The sequence below is a fragment of the Calliopsis andreniformis genome, unplaced genomic scaffold (assembly GCF_051401765.1).
Source record: "Calliopsis andreniformis isolate RMS-2024a unplaced genomic scaffold, iyCalAndr_principal scaffold0007, whole genome shotgun sequence".
Lineage (NCBI taxonomy): Eukaryota > Metazoa > Arthropoda > Insecta > Hymenoptera > Andrenidae > Calliopsis > Calliopsis andreniformis.
The window spans coordinates 20,235,413-20,242,070 of record NW_027480425.1 but is presented as its reverse complement, the minus strand read 5'-3'; positions in this window follow the sequence as shown (position 1 = coordinate 20,242,070).

Genomic DNA, 6,658 nt, shown 5'->3' with positions numbered 1-6,658 from the left:
AATAGTTAGGGCCTAAGAAGGGAACGCCATAAGCATAAAATACAATATAAATACAACAGTTTTTCCATCATATAAAACGAATAATTGCAACCAGTCTGAAAGTTATGGTCATTTCTACTTTCCGGGCAACCTAGGCTTCACCCTAGGGCGTTGCTCCAACAGATTGAATAGTTAGGGCCTTAGAAGTCAATGCCCGAAGCATAAAATGCAACAAAAATACAACAGTTTTTCAATCATATAACAGGAATAATTGCAACCAGTTTGAAAGTGATGGTCATTTCTACGTTCCGGGCATCATAGGCTTCACTCGAGGGCGTTGCTCCACTAGATCGAATAGCTAGGGCCTTTGAAGTCAACGCCAGAAGCATAAAATACAATATAAATACAACAGTTTTTCCATCGTATAAAACGAATAATTGCAACCAGTATGAAACTTATGGTCATTTCTACTTTCCGAGCAACCTAGGCTTCACACTAGGGCGTTGCTCCAACAGATTGAATAGTTAGTGCCTTAGAAGTCAACGCCAGAAGCATAACATACAATATAAATACAACAGCTTTTCCATCGTATGAAACGAATAATTGCAAACAGTATGAAACATATGGTCATTTCTACTTTCCGAGAAAGCTAGGCTTCACCCTAGGGCGTTGGTCCAACAGATTGAATAGTTAGGGCCTTAGAAGTCAACGCCCGAAGCATAAAATGCAATAAAAATACAACAGTGTATCCATCATATAACAGGAATAATTGCAACCAGTTTGAAAGTGATGGCCAATTCTACGTTCCGGGCAACCTAGGCTTCGCTCTAGGGCGTTGCTCCACCAGATCGAGCAGTTAGTGCCTCAGAAGTCAACGCCAAAAGCATAAAATACAATATAAATACAACAGCTTTTCCATCGTATAAAACGAATAATTGCAACCAGTATGAAACTTATGGTCATTTCTACTTTCCCAGCAACCTAGGCTTCACCCTAGGGCGTTGCTCCAACAGATTGAATAGTTAGGGCCTTAGAAGTCAACGCCCGAAGCATAAAATGCAATAAAAACACAACAGTGTTTCCATCATATAACAGGAATAATTGCAACTAGTTTGAAAGTGATGGCCAATTCTACGTTCCGGGCAACCTAGGCTTCACTCTAGGGCGTTGCTCCACCAGATCGAATAGTTAGTGCCTTAGAAGTCAACGCCAGAAGCATAAAATACAATATAAATACAACAGTTTTTCCATCGTATAAAACGAATAATTGCAACCAGTTTGAAAGTGATGGCCAATTCTACCTTCCGGGCAACCTAGGCTTCACTCTAGGGCGTTGCTCCACCGGATCGAATAGTTAGTGCCTTAGAAGTCAACGCCAGAAGCATAAAATACAATATAAATACAACAGTTTTTCCATCGTATAAAACGAATAATTGCAACCAGTATGAAACTTATGGTCATTTCTACTTTCCGAGCAACCTAGGCTTCACACTAGGGCGTTGCTCCAACAGATTGAATAGTTAGGGCCTTAGAAGTCAACGCCCGAACCATAAAATGCAAAAAAAATACAACAGTGTTTCCATCATATATCAGGAATAATTGCAACCAGTTTGAAAGTGATGGCCAATTCTACGTTCCGGGCAACCTAGGTTTCACTCCAGGGCGTTGCTCCACCAGACCGAATAGTTACGGCCTAAGATGTCAACGCCAGAAGCATAAAATACGGTATAAATACAACAGCTTTTCCATCGTATAAAACGAATATTTGCAACCAGTATGAAACTTATGGTCATTTCTACTTTCCGAGCAACCTAGGCTTCACCCTAGGGCGTTGCTCCAACAGATTGAGTAGTTTGGACCTTAGAAGTCAACGCCCGAACCATAAAATCCAAAAAAAAATACAACAGTGTTTCCATCATATAACAGGAATGATTGCAACCAGTTTGAAAGTGATGGCCAATTCTACGTTCCGGGCAACCTAGGCTTCGCTCTAGGGCGTTGCTCCACCAGATCGAATAGTTAGTGCCTCTGAAGTCAACGCCAAAAGCATAAAATACAATATAAATACAACAGATTTTCCATCGTATAAAACGAATAATTGCAACCAGTATGAAACTTATGGTCATTTCTACTTTCCGAGCAACCTAGGCTTCACCCTAGGGCGTTGCTCCAACAGATTGAGTAGTTTGGACCTTAGAAGTCAACGCCCGAACCATAAAATCCAAAAAAAAATACAACAGTGTTTCCATCATATAACAGGAATGATTGCAACCAGTTTGAAAGTGATGGCCAATTCTACGTTCCGGGCAACCTAGGTTTCACTCCAGGGCGTTGCTCCACCAGACCGAATAGTTACGGCCTAAGATGTCAACGCCAGAAGCATAAAATACGGTATAAATACAACAGCTTTTCCATCGTATAAAACGAATATTTGCAACCAGTATGAAACTTATGGTCATTTCTACTTTCCGAGCAACCTAGGCTTCACCCTAGGGCGTTGCTCCAACAGATTGAGTAGTTTGGACCTTAGAAGTCAACGCCCGAACCATAAAATCCAAAAAAAAATACAACAGTGTTTCCATCATATAACAGGAATGATTGCAACCAGTTTGAAAGTGATGGCCAATTCTACGTTCCGGGCAACCTAGGCTTCGCTCTAGGGCGTTGCTCCACCAGATCGAATAGTTACGTCCTTAGAAGTAAACGCCGGAAGCATAAAATACGATATAAATACAACAGCTTTTCCATCGTATAAAAGGATCAATTGCAACCAGTTTGATAGTGATGGTCATTTCTCCTTTCCGGGCAACCTCGGCCTCACTCTAGGGCGTTGCTCCACTAGATCGAACAGCTAGGGCCTTAGAAGTCAACGCCAGAAGCATAAAATACAATATAAATACAACAGTTATTCCATCGTATAAAACGAATAATTGCAACCAGTATGAAACCTATGGTCACTTCTACTTTCCGAGCAACCTAGGCTTCACCCTAGGGCGTTGCTCCAACAGATTGAATAGTTAGTGCCCTAGAAGTCAACGCCAGAAGCATAAAATACAACATAAATACAACAGCTTTTCCATCGTATAAAACGAATAATTGCAACCAGTATGAAACATATGGTCATTTCTACTTTCCGAGCAACCTAGGCTTCACCCTAGGGCGTTGCTCCAACAGATTGAATAGTTAGGGCCTTAGAAGTCAAAGCCCGAACCATAAAATGCAAAAAAAATACAGCAGTGTTTCCATCATATAACAGGTATAATTGCAACCAGTTTGAAATTGATGGCCAATTCTACGTTCCGGGCAACCTAGGCATCACTCTATTGCGTTGCTCCACCAGATCGATTAGTTAGTGCCTTAGAAGTCAACGCCAGAAGCATAAAATACAATATAAGTACAACAGTTTTTCCATCGTATAAAACGAATAATTGCAACCAGTATGAAACTTATGGACATTTCTACTTTCCGAGCAACCTAGGCTACACCCTAGGGCGTTGCTCCAACAGATTGAATAGTTAGGGCCTTAGAAGTCAACGCCCGAACCATAAAATGCAAAAAAAATACAACAGTGTTTCCATCATATATCAGGAATAATTGCAACCAGTTTGAAAGTGATGGCCAATTCTACGTTCCGGGCAACCTAGGCTTCCCTCTAGGGCGTTGCTCCACCAGATCGAATAGTTAGTGCCTTAGAAGTCAACGCCAGAAGCATAAAATACAATATAAATACAACAGTTTTTCCATCGTATAAAACGAATAATTGCAACCAGTATGAAACTTATGGACATTTCTACTTTCCGAGCAACATAGGCTTCACGCTAGGGCGTTGCTCCAACAGATTGAATAGTTAAGGCCTTAGAAGTCAACACCCGGACCATAAAATGCAAAAAAAATACAACAGTGTTTCCATCATATATCAGGAATAATTTGCAACCAGTTTGAAAGTGATGGCCAATTCTACGTTCCGGGCAACCTAGGTTTCACTCCAGGGCGTTCCTCCACCAGACCGAATGGTTACGGCCTAAGGAGTCAACGCCAGAAGCATAAAATACAATATAAATACAACAGCTTTTCCATCGTATAAAACGAATAATTGCAACCAGTATGAAACATATGGTCATTTCTACTTTCCGAGCAACCTAGGCTTCACCCTAGGGCGTTGCTCCAACAGATTGAATAGTTAGGGCCTTAGAAGTCAAAGCCCGAACCATAAAATGCAAAAAAAATACAGCAGTGTTTCCATCATATAACAGGTATAATTGCAACCAGTTTGAAATTGATGGCCAATTCTACGTTCCGGGCAACCTAGGCATCACTCTATTGCGTTGCTCCACCAGATCGATTAGTTAGTGGCTTAGAAGTCAACGCCAGCAGCATAAAATACAATATAAGTACAACAGTTTTTCCATCGTATAAAACGAATAATTGCAACCAGTATGAAACTTATGGACATTTCTACTTTCCGAGCAACCTAGGCTACACCCTAGGGCGTTGCTCCAACAGATTGAATAGTTAGGGCCTTAGAAGTCAACGCCCGAACCATAAAATGCAAAAAAAATACAACAGTGTTTCCATCATATATCAGGAATAATTGCAACCAGTTTGAAAGTGATGGCCAATTCTACGTTCCGGGCAACCTAGGCTTCCCTCTAGGGCGTTGCTCCACCAGATCGAATAGTTAGTGCCTTAGAAGTCAACGCCAGAAGCATAAAATACAATATAAATACAACAGTTTTTCCATCGTATAAAACGAATAATTGCAACCAGTATGAAACTTATGGACATTTCTACTTTCCGAGCAACATAGGCTTCACCCTAGGGCGTTGCTCCAACAGATTGAATAGTTAACGCCTTAGAAGTCAACACCCGGGCCATAAAATGCAAAAAAAATACAACAGTGTTTCCATCATATATCAGGAATAATTTGCAACCAGTTTGAAAGTGATGGCCAATTCTACGTTCCGGGCAACCTAGGTTTCACTCCAGGGCGTTCCTCCACCAGACCGAATGGTTACGGCCTAAGAAGTCAACGCCAGAAGCATAAAATACAATATAAATACAACAGCTTTTCCATCGTATAAAACGAATAATTGCAACCAGTATGAAACATATGGTCATTTCTACTTTCCGAGCAACCTAGGCTTCACCCTAGGGCGTTGGTCCAACAGATTGAATAGTTAGGGCCTTAGAAGTCAACGCCCGAAGCATAAAATGCAATAAAAATACAACAGTGTATCCATCATATAACAGGTATAATTGCAACCAGTTTGAAATTGATGGCCAATTCTACGTTCCGGGCAACCTAGGCATCACTCTATTGCGTTGCTCCACCAGATCGATTAGTTAGTGCCTTAGAAGTCAACGCCAGAAGCATAAAATACAATATAAATACAACAGTTTTTCCATCGTATAAAACGAATAATTGCAACCAGTATGAAACTTATGGACATTTCTACTTTCCGAGCAACCTAGGCTACACCCTAGGGCGTTGCTCCAACAGATTGCATAGTTAGGGCCTTAGAAGTCAACGCCCGAACCATAAAATGCAAAAAAAATACAACAGTGTTTCCATCATATATCAGGAATAATTGCAACCAGTTTGAAAGTGATGGCCAATTCTACGTTCCGGGCAACCTAGGCTTCCCTCTAGGGCGTTGCTCCACCAGATCGAATAGTTAGTGCCTTAGAAGTCAACGCCAGAAGCATAAAATACAATATAAATACAACAGTTTTTCCATCGTATAAAACGAATAATTGCAACCAGTATGAAACTTATGGTCATTTCTACTTTCCAAGCAACCTAGGCTTCACCCTAGGGCGTTGCTCCAACAGATTGAATAGTTAAGGCCTTAGAAGTCAACACCCGGACCATAAAATGCAAAAAAAATACAACAGTGTTTCCATCATATATCAGGAATAATTTGCAACCAGTTTGAAAGTGATGGCCAATTCTACGTTCCGGGCAACCTAGGTTTCACTCCAGGGCGTTCCTCCACCAGACCGAATGGTTACGGCCTAAGAAGTCAACGCCAGAAGCATAAAATACAATATAAATACAACAGCTTTTCCATCCTATAAAACGAATAATTGAAACCAGTATGAAACATATGGTCATTTCTACTTTCCGAGCAACCTAGGCTTCACCCTAGGGCGTTGGTCCAACAGATTGAATAGTTAGGGCCTTAGAAGTCAACGCCCGAAGCATAAAATGCAATAAAAATACAACAGTGTATCCATCATATAACAGGTATAATTGCAACCAGTTTGAAATTGATGGCCAATTCTACGTTCCGGGCAACCTAGGCATCACTCTATTGCGTTGCTCCACCAGATCGAATAGTTAGTGCCTTAGAAGTCAACGCCAGAAGCATAAAATACAATATAAATACAACAGTTTTTCCATCGTATAAAACGAATAATTGCAACCAGTATGAAACTTATGGACATTTCTACTTTCCGAGCAACCTAGGCTACACGCTAGGTCGTTGCTCCAACAGATTGAATAGTTAGGGCCTTAGAAGTCAACGCCCGAACCATAAAATGCAAAAAAAATACAACAGTGTTTCCATCATATAACAGGAATGATTGCAACCAGTTTGAAAGTGATGGCCAATTCTACGTTCCGGGCAACCTAGGCTTCGCTCTAGGGCGTTGCTCCACCAGATCGAATAGTTAGTGC